This window comes from Amblyomma mixtum, chromosome 4 (assembly GCF_055824585.1).
Source record: "Amblyomma mixtum isolate Tamu chromosome 4, ASM5582458v1, whole genome shotgun sequence".
Taxonomy (NCBI): Eukaryota; Metazoa; Arthropoda; class Arachnida; order Ixodida; family Ixodidae; genus Amblyomma; species Amblyomma mixtum.
Window position 1 is genome coordinate 15,428,781 of NC_143015.1, and position 19,140 is coordinate 15,447,920.

Sequence of the window (19,140 nt, forward strand, 5' to 3'; positions counted from 1 at the left end):
GAGAGTGCGGCGCGGGCAGCGCCTCCACTCGGCAGCGGCGCGGCTACAGCTGTAGTGCGCCGTGCCTCGGGCCGCCCTTGAAGGTCAAACGTGCCTCGCGGCCGCCCCGACGCGAAGGGCTGAAACCTCTAGTAATATTGCTTACGCAATAAGATACTGTGTCTTGTTGAATACAATAGAGAGCAGCATTTATTTATTTATTTATGTACATACTGCAGACCATGGTTAGGTCCAAGCAGGAAGGGCAGGTGCACAAAAAGCAAAATTATAGCAACAAAAATACAACAAACAGCAAAGATAATGTAGTAAAACAACAATACAGCAATGCAAGACAAAGCAGAAAAAAATACATAATACGCAATATCAAAAAAGATGGCTGAGGAACGCGTCTGATTTTCAGGGTTGATTAGGTTCGGTTAATGAGTTCCAGTCGGATATGGTGCTTGGGAAAAAGGAAAAGTTGAACGAGTTAGTCCGGGCAAAATATGGTTTTTAAAGAGCTTTGTGATAGTGTCGTGTATTCCGTGTTGGCATTGGGGAAAGATAAGCAGAAGGGTCAAGTCTGAGTTTATTGTTAAGAAGTAATGAAAGAAAATCTAAACGAAAATTTTGTCTTCTTACCTGTAGTTCTTCAATACCATTAGCATGCATCAAGTCTGAGGGGGAGTCAGTGGGTAAATATTTTGAATATATGAATCTAATTGCTTTCCTTTGAATGTTCTCGAGCTTTCTTATGTTAGACTTAGTATACGGGTCCCAAATTATGCAAGCATATTCAAGCTTGGGTCTAATTAGAGTATTATAACCTAAGAGCTTAACGTTAGCGGGGGCGTTTCGAAGTTTATGCCTTATATAACAGAGCTTACGGAATGCGAGCGAACAGATGTTATCTATGTGAGAGTTCCAAGAAAGGTTATTAGTAAGTGTTACACCCAAGTACTTTACGGACGCTACTTGTTGCAATGGTGATGATTCTAATTTATATACATATTCTAGAGCGTTTATCTTGTTAGTTATGCGAAGAGAAACGCTTTTATCTGCGTACAGTGTCATGTCCCAGCGCTTGCACCACTGTACAATATTAGTAAGCGTATTTTGTAGCTCACACTGATCGTTTTCATTGCTAACATCGCGAAATAGGACACAGTCATCAGCATATAATCGAATATGTACGCCAGGGCAAACTTCATCGATGATGTCGTTAATATATATTAGAAAGAGTAGTGGCCCCAGTACGCTTCCCTGTGGCACACCTGATGTGACTGGGAGACAGCCAGACTGGTGCCGACCGATTGAAACATGTTGACTCCGGTTAGTTAAATAATCATTTATCCAGGAAATAAAAATACGCGGAATTCCAATAGTTTTTAGTTTTAGAATTAGGCTGTGGTGTGGAACTTTGTCAAACGCTTTACTGAAATCTAGAAAGATCGTGTCAATCTGGCTGTTATTGTCAAGTGATGCCGCAAATGAATGGATAACTGAAAGTAGTTGAGTTACTGTGGAAAACCCTTTGCGAAAACCATGCTGGTAATCTGTCAGAATGTTGTTGCGATCTAAGAATTCATTAATGCTAGTTGCGACAATATGTTCCATTAATTTGCAGCAAGATGACGTTAAGGATATAGGTCGATAATTGGTCACCTGAAGGCGGTCGCCTTTTTTAAATACAGGTACGACTCGGGCTATCTTCCAGTCTTCAGGTACACACCCGGTTAACTATGACACGCGAAATATAATAACCAAAAACCTGGCCAGAGATTCAGCATACCTCCGAAGAAAACCGTTAGGAATATCGTCGGGCCCTGGGGATGATTTAATTTTCAGGTTTAGTAACATTGAAACGACACCATCATACGAGATGAAGTTAACTTCAGATGGATGTGCTGAAGTTGTGCTTGGTGCATTGTACGGTTTTGGTTGGGAAAATACACTGTGAAAGTAATTGTTAAAATGGTGAGCAATGGAAGGCTGATTGGTAACCGTTGTACCGTTGATAGTCATTTCTGATATAGGGACTTTTTTATCGCTAATGTGGCGCCAAAATTTACCCGGGTCGTTTTTTATGAAGTTCGGCAGAGTTGTTTTGAAATAATATTCTTTTGAACGGCGTACAGCAAGGGCGAGGCTTTCTCTTAAATGGTTGATAGTGCTCTGTTGTGCGCGATGCTTTTTTAGCCTTTTGATTCGGCGTCTGAGATGAATGATACTGCGTGTCATCCAAGGCGTCTGCTTGCGAATGTTTTTGTATTTTACAGGTATGAAATTTTTAAGGCAATAGTGACACATTTTCTTAAACTGATTCCAGAGTGCGCAGGCGTCGGTTCCATCAAATTCGACAATGCATGTTTCAAGATGCTCAATAACTGAGGCGTCATCGGCACGTGTGAAGTCCATGATAGGATGTGCTTTACATGTTTTCGTCTTGGCAAGCGGTTTTATGGGAATGAAAACACTAACAAGATGATGATCTGAAAGTCCTGGTGCGACAGACACGTTGCAATCATGGAAAACATGGGGAACAAATGCAAGATCCAACACTGAATTACTCATGCGAAATTCGCGGGTTGGCTCGCGAACCACTTGACACAAGTTGTGCGTGAACATAATGTCGAATACAATATCCACGTTTTTTTTTGTACCCGGAACATGGCTGCAGACGTTCCCAGTCAACGCCAGGTAAGTTGAAATCACCGAATAGCAATATTTTACTCTTTTTGTAATTTGACATGTGAACTTGTAACTTAGTTAGATAATCTTGTGTTACATTAGGAGGCCTGTAAACCGCATACAAAATAAAGCAATGTCCCCAGCAAAACAGTTTCATGCAAAGGCACTCAAGATCAGGTACATCTTCTAGCGAAACAGCCTGTATATTATTTTTAATGAGTACTGCAACTCCTCCACCTCTCGAGGGCCTGTCCTTGAGAAATACCTTGTACGAGGGTGGAAAGATGAGGTCATCGGTAATCTCGCTGTGCAGCCAAGTTTCTGTTATAACCGCAACGTGAGGGTCATGTTGTAGGAGAAGGATTTCAAGCTGTTCGGTTTTATTGGCGACGCTTCGAGCGTTAACATTAATTATTCGGAGATGCTTATTCACTGTCACTGTCGCAATTCCTTTGTCGCCTCTATTACGTTTATGTTGGGGAAATCGGTATTTAGAAGCAGAGACCTTTTTATGGCTTAGAATTGCGTGATCTATGGAGTTGACTGCACCACTGAAGGCGTTAAGGGTCGTGTCTGTTTCGTACGATAGTTTTTTCGCAAAGGCACCTTGTCGTTCTTTTCATAGTCCCAAACGTAGGCTTGACTGTTGATAAAAATTTTGTCGAAAACTAACGAAACTTTGTAGCCTTTACCGCGGTTTGGCTTGGTACTGTTCCAGAGATTTCTTCTTATGTCTCTTGTTTTATAGGAAAAGTCTTCACCGATCGATATACCACTGTCTTTCAGTTTACGTCCTTGCTTTAGAATTTCGGTTTTTTGACGAGAGTCCAGGAGCTTGAATATAACTGGCCTAGTTTTGTTCTCTGCAGGTTTTCCCAAACGATGAATGCGCTCTATGGTAACTGGTGCGAGATCAAGTTTGTCTTGAATGATCTTTTGATTAACATCACGCTCCAGGGACTCAGAAGTCTCGTCTTCTTCTTCTTTGAAGCCGTAAACAATTAGGTTCGATCTACGGCTGCGGTTTTCCAAATCATCTATTCTGTTTTCCAGGTTTTGAATTACACGATTCATAGATTCGAGCTGGTCTTGACAGAGAACGATTTTGGCTTCCAGTCTCGATACTGCGTCCAGTTTAGTTTCTATGTCAGTCAACCGTTTTTCTTTTATCTCTTTGATGTCTGCAGCTATATCTTCCAGTTGTTTTGAAAGTTGTGCATTATTGGGACCCGGATTTGTCTCAATATCACCATCCAGCACTAACAATTCTTTCAAGTACAGAGAAACTCGATAGAAGAACCAACATATCCGTGGGCACGGCAGCAGAAATAGAAAGGGATCACTAGAACGAATACATTTTGCGTAGCGTTTCCTGACCTGCGGAATGAAGAGGAACGGATTAGGTGACCGCATCCCTGAAATGCCACCGTGCCCAGTGGGCGCGCCGGTCCCGAGTGGGTCATTTATAGGCTGGTGAAGTGGTGGCGCTGCTCCTGGGACATGCACGCTGTCATCGGTGCGTGTAGCCGCTGACTGTCTTATCATGAAATTCCAGGGCGTCGGATGAAGCACAGGATCCACGTGAAAGGCGGTGATGTTCTGGATGACGAACTCCTTTTCATGCACAGGCGGCCCGGCGAAGCAGCTGGCGGTGGCCAACAGCACACCGATCCACAACTGCGGAATGAAGAGGAACGGATTAGGTGACCGCATCCCTGAAATGCCACCGTGCCCAGTGGGCGCGCCGGTCCCGAGTGGGTCATTTATAGGCTGGTGAAGTGGTGGCGCTGCTCCTGGGACATGCACGCTGTCATCGGTGCGTGTAGCCGCTGACTGTCTTATCATGAAATTCCAGGGCGTCGGATGAAGCACAGGATCCACGTGAAAGGCGGTGATGTTCTGGATGACGAACTCCTTTTCATGCACAGGCGGCCCGGCGAAGCAGCTGGCGGTGGCCAACAGCACACCGATCCACAACTGCGGAATGAAGAGGAACGGATTAGGTGACCGCATCCCTGAAATGCCACCGTGCGCAGCATGAATTTGGTCGCGTCGTCTTAGAGTGCCGCGGCATATTTTTAAGGCCTGGCTAATGTTAGCTGGGACGCCCTGTATATGTAGCATTGGTGCACTGGTACGACTGCTGCTTCGCATTATTCTGCTCTGTTTACTTAATGTAATAGGCACTACGATAGTGCTAGTGATGTAACTAATTAGTTGTCTTGGGCTCACAATTTAAGCTGTCTCCTTCGCCCCACAAATAAAAATGACGTTCGTTCTACAGGGAGCCTTTGTTCATTGAAGTTGTCGCCAAGCTTTATTCTCCTCGTAGACTCATCTTGGCGAACAACTGGCAGAGATTCCTTGTACAACGCGTACCCCTGCCCTTAGTTACTGGTGTTACATACCAGACCAAGCAGTCACCACCTGCCCACATTAGAACTACCTTAAGAGCGACAGGACAACCAACCTGTGGTCCTAAATTTTGCGAAACAAGCAAACGTGACATAATTATTACCCCTTCCCACACGACTTTAGTTTCGTAGTACACAACCGACTGGCTATCTTTTCCGAATAAAATCGTGTGAATGGCACGCTAAAATGCTTCACTACGAAAATAACATTTTCGAATGAGCATACTGCGCTTCTCATACGCCTGATACGTCTTAGGCTAAAGAATCGTTCACATAGCGGCATTCGGTCACGAGGGCGGAATACTGCCTCGTTGACACTTCGCGGCCATCACGAAGCGCTCGTTGTCTGAGTGTCACCTGCTGGCGTCGTTCCCAAGTATGAGAAAATCGATTATCCATGCTATCTACGTATCATAAGTATGTGTATGCTTACGTACGTTAAACGCGAGTATTTTGAGTGACGTTACACCATTTCTTACATTCTGACTTATACTTCAGCGCATGCCAAGCCGCAACAGTAAGCTCGGAACAGTGGCGCCATCTCGTTGTTCGGACAGGGACAATTTCTGTCAACAAGCCGACGCTCCATTTAACCCTAAAAGCGGCAGCATCTCCACTCTAAATGAAAAATGAAGCGAATTTATCACTCATTCTTTCTGTTTAGGGGAGGTGATAGGAACCGGAAGTACAGTGCCCCATATATAGCCAGTAAATGCACTAAACGAGGCAGTCACGTCGAAGAATTTAGTCCGAAGAGAGGGGTCCTGCTTAGAAGGCCGCCGCCCTGTTTGTCACTGCTGCAATGCCACTTCTTCCTCGCTGTCCTATTGGCCCATGGCAAACAGCGGAACGTTTCCGGGGCAGACATCGGCCCTAGACCGATCTGGCTTACCTCTGGGTATTCCGGCAGAATCCCTGCCGCAGCGGCAGATTGGTCTCGCTCTCGCCGCCTTGAATACCCAAGTGTGAACGCGCCATAACGCATTTGTAGCTTAGTGGGCTTGGTTTCCTCTTCTGCTTCGAGAGTATGCTTACTGTTTTAGTTGTTCTATTCTGTTGTTATTATCATGGTAACATTTTTATCTCCACTTGAACCAACGGAGGCCAGAACGCACGGCCTTCAACATTGCACTTATGTTTGGAGTCCTTTTAACAAAATAGATAGACAAACCACACGTTTCCCGCTTCAAAAATTTCAGATACAGAACACCAGGCTAGCTCTCCATTTCGTTCAACCTTCCCATTGCCGTCTGCTTACCTGCTATCGTCTTTTCAACTGCCCATGATGCATTGTCAGAGCATTTCAGAATTCTTTCACCGGTTTCGTCCCTCTTTTTCAAAACAAATATCGTCACCTTTTGTCCACGATGACTCTTCTCGGAAGAACTTTGGCACCCACTGCGCTCGAAGCAGTTTTTTTCTTTGTGATTTCACCTATTCACCTGTTTTGTACTTTCGTCCAGCTACGCTGTGCGTCGCTCTTTATTCTCGCTAGATTTCTCTCTAGTGATTTTTCTGCTGCTCTTGCTACGACAAAAACCGTAAAGATGATGAGCCAATCTGCTCCTTGTCTCCTCGCCAATCGCTCTGCCGTAGCGTGATTCATTGCCATGCCACAGTCTCGACTCGATGGATGTGGCCTGTGGCTTGCACGGCAGCGCCTAGCCACACAACCAGAGCAAATAGAATGCTTGCACGTTGGAGCTGACGCCATTCCTTGTTTACGAAAGCAACAATTTACATCTGATACGTCATGAGAGCTCCGTCATGAATGCTTCTTGGAATTCAGTACTAGTTGTGAACTAACCGACATCCCATTAGCGTTAGTATTGAGAACACCCAAGGTGTGGAGGCACAGGGGCCTTAAATACTCTAGTAACACGAATGTAACGAGCGCGTTGTGAGCGAGGCGGGCTGTTTGATCATAACAGCGATTAATTTGTATGAAATCTAATATTTTCCGTGCTTGACTTTATAAAAGGACTGCACTAAGCCTTTGCGTAGAAAGGATGGTAGTCACTGCCGTTAGGTCACAGTCGCGATGATAGTGAACAATTCATGGTAATCGCAATCAGATAAAGTGCTCTACCGCAGTTTATATTTGCAAGAACAGGTAACAAAACCAATACAATTACATTACTGTTTCGTCCCTGTATGTTTCTCACCCGCCTTATTACATCCTCGTATCGGGAGGACATTTTTTATTTTCATATGCCAGCACAAAACAACTTCTCTTATACTGGCGCTGCCTTCACGCTTAAACACAGACTGAAGGCTAGAGTTTAAATGGTAGCTTGGATACGTCGTATTCTTACTTGTTTTTCTGCCACTGCAGCTGCATTTTCAACACTTATGGGGATATAAGTGGTGTTTCACCCGGGGTTTCACCCCCCATCCTCTGAAACCGAGAGGAGTTGCGTGTGAATAAATGTAGTGTGTGATACACTTAAGACTGTTTGACCATGAAATGTGAATTTCTGGATGTTCAAGACGAAGTGAGAATTCTTTTGTAACCTTGTTGACAATACTTCTATGAATCATGGAGTTCTTTAAAAAGCATTTGGCTAATATTTGGAGGCTCTCACTGGCACATCTGAGCATGCCGTCCAGCTCCATCACTCTGCGCGCATCTGAAAATGACACGGTGCAAAGATTGATTCATTAGGCTGCAGGCTTATCCGCAGCCAGATTAGTCTACTGCGGTTTTAATGAAGTGTTCTTTCTAACACAGGAATTCTTGAAAGAACGAAACTGGCAGCAGGAATTGTGCTTTTATTGCAGGGCCTCTATACATAATCCGGCACACAAATGTGATAACCAACTTGAGCTCGGTGATCGCAAACATTTCACACTCAGACTATGTCTTTTATCACAATACGTGTAAGCACAAGCGCAACTAAATTCTCAACAATTCTAGACCGACAGCACAGCCCGCAACATTGGAAATCTGCTGCGGTTCACGTAGTCTTATGAGCAAAAAGACAGCGCTGTGTAGATTATGGAGCGCAAAAATTCCTGCTCCTTTTTCAGTGAAGTGATTGTCTAGCAAGATGACCATACACCTAGTGCGATGAAAGTTGTGGGTGAAATTCTCAGCGCAGTGTTCTATGATGTAGGTTTCAAATCGATACAAGCTTGCTACTCTGATGATCCATTTTTGATTATGTGAAATCATAAGAACAAGGTATCAGCGAGGCCATTCATTCTACTGCCCTGTGAGCTGCTTCATGAATTGTTTCATGAGCTGTTTCATGTTTCATGAGCTGTATCATCAATGTTTCATGTATCCTTTCCATGCCCTACAATTTTTATGTAAACATAATTAAAGTAGACAAGGAAATAAAATATAGCATGTACAATTTTATTCCTTATAAAGTCTGTAATGTCATTTCGAAGCGCTACTAGAGGCCTGTGCTTAACTCCGTCACTGGTGCTTCGTCACTGGTGCATATTTTTCATCATGGTATTCCTAAAAGAGAAATGGCTTATGTACAAGAATTATTCAGAAAGAAAACAGCAATCTACTCTAAACCAACCTGAACACACCAAGAATATTGCCACGTATCATTGTATTGTTTGTTTGTTCACGCTCAAGGCTGCAGGAAAGGACTGTTATCATTTTTGTTCGTGACGCGGGAAGCGACCAGTCTAATCTCGATTGATCGCAGCCATGAAAGGCTGCATCTAGGTTTTTCCAGATTACTGTAGATGATCTTATCCTGCTATCTGGAAGTTTCTTTGCCGGCTTTAAATTGAGCGATGCCGCGAGCGGTAGGCATTCGTAGTTCGACGATTGACGAGCACGCTTGTTGCTTACGCCGCCACCGAGTGAGTCAGTTCTTTTGCGGGCGCAAGTCAGCCCAAATAAAGAGCTTCGTGTGCAAGTATTTCTGGTGTCTTCCTGACCGCTGGACTGCCGTCACTACAACGTGACATCTGGTGGAGGTGCGGGGTAGACATCCTTCTTCGTAATGTTGTTCAGGCGGCGGTAATCGACGCAAAAGCGAAGGGTGCCGTCTTTCTTTTTCACTAGGACGACCGGTGTTGCCCAGGGGCTCCTCGATGGTTGTATGACGTCGTCACGAAGCATTTCCTCAACTTGCTTGCGGATAGCTTGGCGTTCTAGCGGCGATACGCGGTAGGGGCTCTGTCGCAGTGGTCGCGCGTGTTCGTCTGTGACAATGCGGTGCTTGGCAAGCCGGGTTCGTCGCACATTCGATGCTGATGAGAAGCAATCGGTGTACCTTTGAAGAAGACTGCGTATTTGGTCTTGTCTGCTCCGGGGTAATGCCGGGTTGATGTCGAACGTGGGTTGATGGCCTTGGTCAGATTGTTCTGCGGGTTGGTCGGGTAGGGCAAATACGTCTCTGATGTCTGCCAGCTCGTCGAGGAAAGCGATCGGCGTACCTTTGTTTAGATGCCGGTATTCTTCCGTGAAGTTGGTTAGCAACACCTGGGCTTGGCCGTTTCGGATTTCGGCGACTCCCCTCGCGACGCCCAATCCTCGATCTAGGAGTAACTGGGTGTTCCCCTCGATAACGCCTTCGGCATTTTCGATGTCTCCAGTACCTATGCCGACGAGAACACTTGATCGGGGCGGCACGCTCGATGCTTCATCAAGGACGTTTAAGGCAACGTGATGAGTCGCGCCCGTCGCAACAGGTAAGGCTTTTTCCGTGGAAAGCTTGATCGACTTAGATCGAAGGTCGATGATCGCCCGATGTTCGTTCAGGAAGTCCATTCCCAAAATCACGTCTCTCGAGCACTGCTGTAGGATCAGGAAGGTTGTCGCATAGGTTCTCCCATTTACAGTAACTCTCGCGGTGCAGCGTCCTGACGGCGTAATCAGGTTGCCACCTGCGGTGCGGATCAGCGGGCCATCCCAGGTTGTTGTTACCTTCCTGAGTCGGACAGCGAGTGGGCCACTCAAGACAGAGTAGTCAGCTCCCGTGTCCACCAAGGCAGTAACTGCGTGACCGTCGACCGTAACTTCAAGGTCACTTGTTCGCGTTCTCGTATTGTACGTTGTCTTCGGTGTCCGATCTCGGCTTCGTCGAGTAGTGAGGCTGCGGTGGGCGTACTGCGACGTTACTTCACTGGGCAGCGGTAAAAGCTTCAAGTCTGGCCGCGTCTTCGTCGTCGGTGTCATCGTCGTCGGTGTTGTCGTCATCGGTGTTGTCGTCATCGGTGTTGTCGTCGTCGGTGTTGTCGTCGTCGGTGTTGTCGTCGTCGGTGTTGTCGTCGTCGGTGTTGTCGTCGTAGTTGAGGCATGGTCTTGAGAACTCGTCGATGGAGGATCTTTGTCATTGCGCTTAGAAGCAACCTCACCTCCAGAGGCTGCTTTATTTAGTTTAACCTTCGGGGGCTGGGGGAGCGTCCACGCACGGCGTAACCTCGGCTAGGAGATACAAAGCGCGGGGACGATGGCGACGGGGAACGTGATAGGCGGCTCGGCGATGAGTATTCTTCCCGACGTAAAAACTCCTCGATTTCGGCTGGCCGCTGGCCGGGTCGGGGTCGTGGAGCGTCGTAAGAGAACCCTCGAATGCCCAGTCTTCTGTATGGGCAGTGCCGGAGGACGTGACCGGCTTCGCCGCAGTGGAAGCATAGTGGGCGGCGCTGGTCGGGAGTTCTCCACTCGTCGCATTTCCTCGGCTGCGCGCGTCGCTCGTAGGACGGGCGGGTTGGGGCGAGTGGGCGGCGGTCCAACGCAGCTGGCTGAGGGCGATAGGGGCTTGGGTCCCGTCGTCGAGGTGCAGGATGGCGCACAGCTGCGGCGTAAGTCATGGCTGGGGGCTGCAGAGGCTGCGTGGGTGTCGCCGTCACACCCAAGGTCTGTTGAACCTCGTCCCGGATGACGTCAGTGAGCGATGAAAGTTGCGGCTGCGTTCCCGTTGGCAGCAATCGTCGGAGCTCCTCTCGCACAACTTCACGTATAACCTCCCGCAGGTTATCGTTGTTAGCGGTGTCCATGCAGCTTGCTGACAAAAAGCGCTGCTGGCGGTCATACTGGCGGGCTCGGGCGTCAAGAGTTTTCTCCATTGTGGACGCCTCTTCTACGAATTCCGCGATGGTTTTTGGTCGGTTGCGAACGAGGCCGGCAAATAGTTGCTCTTTAACTCCTCGCATCAGCAACTTCACCTTCTCTTCTTCCTTGATGCTCGCGTCGGCACGCCGGAAGAGACGCTTCATTTCCTCAGTGTACACAGCAACTGTCTCGTTTGGGTGTTGTATGCGAGACTGTAGCAGCTGCTGGGCTCTCTCCTTTCGCACGACGTTCGTGAAGGTCTTTAGAAGCTGCTGTTTGAAGGTTTCCCAGTTCGTGAGGTTAGTTTCCTCATTCTCAAACCAGACTTTTGCTGATCCCTCCAAGGCGAAGAAGACGTACCTAAGTTTCGTGGCATCGTCCCAGTTGTTGAAGATGGCCACACGGTCGAACTGCTCCAGCCATTCTTCGGGGTCGGCGCCAGGCGAAGCGTCGAAGGTTGGTGGCACCCGGGGCTGGTGAAGAATGATTGGAGTCGTCTGGGGCAAGCTCATGATAGACGTTGCGGCTGGCTTCCGCTTCCGGGTAGGGTTCGGCAGATTCCCGAACTCTGGTGCGTCCCCTTGCAGGCGTCGGCTAGCGCGGTGGACTGGACTCAGGTCCTGCGGCTGATGACTCAGAGGGCTGGCGTCACGGCTTGTAGGGGGTGTCCGGTACATGGAAGGCTACCCAGCACCTCCACCAGATGTCACGTTGTAGTGACGGCAGTCCAGCGGTCAGGAAGACACCAGAAATACTTGCACACGAAGCTCTTTATTTGGGCTGACTTGCGCCCGCAAAAGAACTGACTCACTCGGTGGCGGCGTAAGCAACAAGCGTGCTCGTCAATCGTCGAACTACGAATGCCTACCGCTCGCGGCATCGCTCAATTTAAAGCCGGCAAAGAAACTTCCAGATAGCAGGACAAGATCATCTACAGTAATCTGGAAAAACCTAGATGCAGCCTTTCATGGCTGCGATCAATCGAGATTAGACTGGTCGCTTCCCGCGTCACGAACAAAAATGATAACAGTCCTTTCCTGCAGCCTTGAGCGTGAACAAACAAACAATACAATGATACGTGGCATTGCTGGCTGGCCAATTTGAAAGATCCCTCCGGCCGCCTTGCTCGTTGGAGCCTGCGTCTTCAAGAATTCGACAGAACTGTAGTCTACAAATCTGGCCGCAAGCATTCCGATGCAGACTGCTTGTCACGAGCTCCTGTCGACGCAGCACCCGAAGAGGAACACGACGACGCTTTCTTAGGACCGGTAAGCGCCAGCAGTTTCGCGCAGCAGCAGCACTCGGATCCTGACTTGCAAAGCCTAGTTGATTATCTGAAAGGCAAGACCGCATCGCCTCCCCGTGGTTTCAAGCGGCAACTCGCGTCCTTCGTCCTTCACAATAATGTCCTCCTGAAGAAGAACTTCGCGCCGAACAGGACAGTGCATCTTCTTGTCGTGCCCAAAAATCTCAGGCAAGAAATTATGCAGGCATGTCATGATGAGCCGACTGCAGGACATCTCGGGATTGCTCGCACGTTGCACCGCATCCAGGAGAAGTACTATTGGCCACGGCTAGCTACCGACGTTTCCCATTACGTGAAAACGTGCCGTGAGTGTCAGCGACGCAAAACGCCTCCGACTAGACCAGCCGGACTCCTGAACCCCGTACCACCGCCAACTAAGCCCTTTCAGCAAATAGGGATGGACCTCCTCGGCCCCTTTCCGACCTCTTCCTCAGGAAACAAGTGGATCATCGTGGCCACCGACTACATGACCCGCTACGCCGAAGCAAAAGCGTTGCCTAGTGGTACCGCAACAGAAGTCGCAAAATTTTTTGTCGAACAAATTCTCCTGCGACACGGCGCCCCGGAAGTGCTCATCACAGACAGAGGAACGGCGTTTACAGCGGAGCTGACGCAAGCCATTTTAAACTACAGCCAGACAAGCCGTCGGAGGACCACTGCCTATCATCCACAAACCAACGGACTCACAGAGCGTCTGAACAAGACCATCGCAGACATGCTCTCCATGTACATCGACGCCGAACACAAGACGTGGGACTCCATTCTGCCCTACGTGATCTTCGCCTATAATACTGCCGTCCAGGAGACAACCAGGTTTACCCCATTCCAGCTGGTATACGGCAGGAAGCCCACGACAACACTCGACGCAATGCTCCCGCACGTTTCCGACGAAGACAACCTCGACGTCGCCGCCTACCTTCATCGCGCCGAGGAAGCCCGAAGACTTGCGCGGCTTCGCATTCAAGACCAGCAGCACACCGACGCCCGACGCTACAATCTGCGCCGACGAGACACGCATTACAAGCCAGGTGATCGGGTTTGGATATGGACGCCAGTTCGCCGCCGTGGATTGAGCGAAAAGTTGCTGCGACGCTACTTTGGCCCGTACAGGGTTCTCCGTCGGATCGGTGACCTCGACTATGAAGTCATCCCCGACGCCACGACAGCATCTCAGCGACGCCGCCCACGCCCGGAAGTCGTACATGTCGTACGCCTGAAGCCATATTATGAACGCTAAAGGACTCGAAGTTTCATTTTCCGTGTTTATTTTCATTTTAAAGCATCGAGACGATGCTTCTTTGGAAGGGGGGTAATGCCACGTATCATTGTATTGTTTGTTTGTTCACGCTCAAGGCTGCAGGAAAGGACTGTTATCATTTTTGTTCGTGACGCCGGAAGCGACCAGTCTAATCTCGATTGATCGCAGCCATGAAAGGCTACATCTAGGTTTTTCCAGATTACTGTAGATGATCTTGTCCTGCTATCTGGAAGTTTCTTTGCCGGCTTTAAATTGAGCGATGCCGCGAGCGGTAGGCATTCGTAGTTCGACGATTGACGAGCACGCTTGTTGCTTACGCCGCCACCGAGTGAGTCAGTTCTTTTGCGGGCGCAAGTCAGCCCAAATAAAGAGCTTCGTGTGCAAGTATTTCTGGTGTCTTCCTGACCGCTGGACTGCCGTCACTACAACGTGACAATATCACAGCAACACACATACACACGCTCATACTAAAATGAAGACAAAACTGAGCACTCAACGAAAAGAGTGTAGCAGTCAGGTGCGTCATCAGTTATGTGATAGACATCTCAGAGATATAAAGTTGTTGGGAAAAAGTGCAAATTGGATGAGTCCAAAGGCTCCGATAGTAGTTCCAATCCGTCACATACCTTTTGTATATGATGCGGAGTTCAAAAATAATGATGTGTAGTGGTACAGTCAGACAAAAGTCTCCGGACCACGTGTTCCCTTAACGAAGCCGATAGCCCTGCTATTATTCGGTGGCTGGAGACCACACTTGTGGAGGTAAAAGTTAAATTTTTGTGCTATCATCTCCACAAGTGCGGTCTCCAGCTGCTGTCTGATAGTAGAGCTATAAGCTTCGTTTGAGGAACAGGTGGTCCGGAGACTTTTGTCCCCGTCTCTAGATGAGTATAATGTAGTGTAGGGTTTCTCGGGTAAAAGATTGGTTAATTTGTTTTATTGGGGTTTAACGTCCCAAAGCGACCAAGGTTATGACAGACGCTGTACTGAAGGGCTCCGGTAATTTCGACTACCTGGGATTCTTTATCGCGCAGTGAAAGTGAAAGTGACATCGCACAGTACACGGGCCTCTAGAATTTCGCCTGCATCGAAATTCGATCGGCGCAGCCGGGATCAAACCCGCGTCTTTCGGTCAGCAGCGATTCTAGCCACAGGTAGCATACCAGGGCTCTCGCGCAGCTTCTACGCGGCTCTCGCAATAATAAAGGACGTACGTCGACCACCGCTATAGACGAGAGTGGCGCTGCTGAACACTCTAAAGGTTCGGTTACACTACACATAAATACCTCCGAAAGCAGGAGATTAGACAGGCGACGCCATAGCTCACTCAGTAGAGCATAGGACGCGAAGTTCGGAGGTCGTGGGTTCTCTTCCCACCGGTGGCCTCTGGTTGTTTTTTTTTTCTGCTTTTTAATCAATTATCTTTTTTTAAAAAATGCTCTATTAATCTCCCATTGACAAAAACAACACATTAAAAAATCACCTTCTGTGCTCCTCGGTTTCGGCGACCGTTATCTTCCATCATGTAAGCAATTTTCGGATAAATCGAGTCCTAGACCGAAATATCAGCGTCTGTAAATTATGGACGAAAGTTTTTGCCCATGGCACCAAACACACTTTGGGCGCTTTTATTAGAGCGTCACTTGATGGTGTGTCAAAGTACACGGTTTTTCAGAAGTTTGCTAGCCACAGGGTCTGGTTTTCACCTTCATAATCTGCAAGTAAAGACACCTAGGGGGATACGAACACAATTATAAGTGCGAATAACATTTTTGCTGCCATGTGCGCATCTTTTTAGTTTCGGGCGCGCGGTGGCTGCCTAATACACGACTAAAAACAACTGAAAAAGCGAAGAAATGAAATTGTTATCAACTAATATTCGTGGCACAGGAGCCCTAGAAAGGAACCAACCGAAAGTGAACATCAAGATGCACCTAATTCATAAACTCGCACACATAAGGGCGGTCAGAAAAATTAGAGGAAATTTGGTTTTGTGGGATTAACGTCCCAAAACGACTCAGGCAATGAGGACGCCGTAGTCAAGGACTCCGGAAATTTCGAACACCTGGGGTGCTTTAACATGCACTGACATTGCACAGTACACGGGTCTCTAAAATTTCGCCTTCATAGAAATTCGACCGCCGCGGCCGGGATCGAAGCCGCGTCTTTCGGGTCAGCAGTCGAGGTCTATAACCTCTGAGCCACCGTGGCGGAATATTAGAGAAAATATTACTATTGGTATAAGCACTAGCTCAATACCTCCAAGGACACACAGGCAATAAGATGTGAACTGTATTGGAACAACATAAAACGTGAAATCAATCCGTGGCATAAAGAATGAAATAAGCACAATCGAACAGGTGAGACGAGGCAAGAAAGGGATCGTGGAGAATCACCACTATGCGCCAAGCAAGGACGAAGAAAACGGTTCAGCTACTCTGCAACTACCCAGCGGCAACAGGATCGCCATTGCAAGCGGTGAGCGAGATATCATAAGCGAAGATCGTTCGCAGTGGCATGCAGTTAGGCAAGCCTTAACCGTGCCCTTGGAGACTTGCCCACTACTTGGCTTGAGGAACCTTGGTCGCTGGACGCGCTTTGTATTGGCGTTGACCACTTCGTCACTGTTTTGGGCGATGGCACAAGAGACATCTACTACGAAGCGAGCGCATTACGCTGTCTTTACAGACGAAGCTCGGTTGGCATTCAGGGCAGGATAAACGCGTAATCCGCAGGCATTTCTTCGCTTGGGCATTTTAGGCGTATCACTGATTACAAAGCTGATTTCGAGCACTGCTAGAGTGGCATGTTTGTTTCTTCAATTCTGGTTTGTGCTATGCTTCAACCAATCTGCCACTTGACGTGACACGGTTTCGTATTAGGGAATGGCTTGAGTGCTCAAGTACGTCCTGGCTATGCACTTGAGTGGATGCTCTCGGCCCTTCAGCACTTGCTCCAAGAATCAAGGCAGACACGCCAGCGCGATGTGCTACACTGATGAGATAATCATAAAAGGCTAAACTTATGCTAGGCACACAGTTCGCCGGTTCCAAATTGCTTCTTCAGACTTGAGGGCGTAAATGAACAATGCCTTGAATCTCGTGCATACACTGCCTAAGACAAAATGCAATGACCAGTCGGGAGCCATCCGAGCTTTTACAGAGAAATTTTCCCGAATGAACAGCCGGCCAGCTTAAGCAAGAAAAGACTTCCCATGCACTTGACAAAGGAGTATTAATGTGTCTACCAATCGAGCTACTGAAACTCTTGGTTTTGTAATGAAATATGTAAGAGTTGTCATTAATTTGCTTTTTGCTGTTGCAATAAATTACCACAATTGATAGATCAGGGTATGTGTACCTAGCGGAAAACTCATTGCGGAGTAGTGCCAGTACTACCAAACATAGACATTGCCTTTTTTAAAATAATCGCGCCTGTTCTGGAATCCTTTCGGAGCAAAAGACTCTGGATATAATTGAATTTCTTCAGGATAATCAGAAAATTATTCGGTATTTCTTTACCATTGATGTGAAGGATCTTGTCTATTCCATTCTCCATAAGGAATTCTTCACAGCACTTCAAGCATTCATTAAGGAAAGTGGGGTCACGTTTCACATTCGTTTGCTGCAAGCCGACAAGGAAGATGGCTTTGTGGTTCTGCCAAAGAGGGTTTATATTAAAAAACATACTGTCGTGCAGTTGAAAACATTAAACGGACGAAACTGAAGCCCGTGAAGGCTAAGTCAAGAGCAGTCGCCCACTTCAACGAATTGCAACTGCAAAGATTAGCGAATTTTATAAGTGACTGCAAGGGCAAGAGTCTTAGCATGTGTTTTTACAGCTAAGGCCGACAAACAGGATGCACCATTCCGTTGCATTGTAAGCGAACGGGAATATTGTCAACTATTTGGATATAATTGAATTTATTCAGGATAATCAGAAAATGGGGCATTTCTTTTGCCTGATGCGAAATTTCTTTTCTATTCCATTCCCCATAAGGAATTCATCTCTGTCGTCCAAGCATGCATTGAGGAAAGTGGGGTCACGTCCTTTCAAAGCGCAGCTAATGTAGCGCGTTGTCTTGTCCACCTTTGCTGTGATTGCCTCGCTTTTTTTCGCTAACCTTTGCACGTCGTACATAAAGGTGGCTGGAATTTCGCAAGCCGCAATTATGCGGATCTCACCCGTCACCTTTTTTTCTCGTATAGAGAAAATCTGGTTTGGTTCTGTTTGATATACTTTCGAAATAGACACTACACGCAGAGAATTCTGAAAAAACCAAGCCATGAAGCAGATCGCTCCTGCCCAGACATACAGTTTACACGTCGGTTTGGGTGAACTTTTTTTGCTTCTGAACCAACGCTTTGAATGAGGCTCAATGTGCAAGAGTTCTCATTGTGTACGTCTTCGCAGCTGCCCACACTCGCATCTGAAGAAGTTGTATTTAATGCAGTGGTTCTTCTCTTGACAAGGCTCCACTTCTCTACGGCCCGCCTGGGCGCGGAAAACACGAACTGCACTCGAAACAGAGCACGTGTGTATGAGCAGCTCTGAAGCAAGAGCCACGAATGATGCTGCACAACCGGCGATGTACACGGCGTAGTAAAGATGAAATGGCTCCTTTCCCTCTTCTTGATCGCCACTGCTAAGAACGGCATCTTGTCGGAAGCGTCCCCCTAGGCCATGTTCCGCGATGGACAGTAGAAGTCAAACGGTGTTGGTATCTGTGAGAAAGAGGAGAGGTTAAAACCGCTCTCCGAAAGCGATTATACAGCACCCATTTAAAAGAAGGCATGTTATACAACCCTGAAATGAGCGAACAAATTGCTATTAGGCGAGAAAGCGCAAAGAAAGCTAGAAAACAGGTAACTGTCATGAATAAAACTATCAAAGGCAAATATATTTCTGGCGTAAATTATCGTTACGCTTACAGATCTCGAACGATAAAGGCTGCTGCAGGGGGACATAGGCGTGGGCTTGAAATTCCGGCGAAAATTTCTTGAAAAGTGATGGCAAACTGCAGCGAGGTTTTTGTTTGCGAGGAATAAGTGTTCATATCAGACCTATCATTTTCAATTGAATTTATTTTTGCTGTCCGCGTAGCTTTTCGTGACTGTGACGGCGTATTTTGAGCGAAAATTTTTATGATAAAATTATGGCCGAACTTTGCAGATACGACGGATAGTAAGAAGCGCTGATAGAGACTGTATCACGGTTCGACGTTTCACTAGCCTAAAGCACAGCTTCGAGCAGCCCAATCTATTGTATACTATTAAAACTAAAATAGATCGCTTTTGGTGATACTACCCTCACTATGTTCGGTCGTAAGCCATCTTCTTGAGTGCGACCTAAAAGTGATAAAACTCGTGCGCTGATATTTCGTGAAAAATTTTTACAAAAAGCGCTCAATATTACAAGCCCTCTTCTGTGAACATCTTCTCTCCCTGCGCTACAGGCGAAGAGG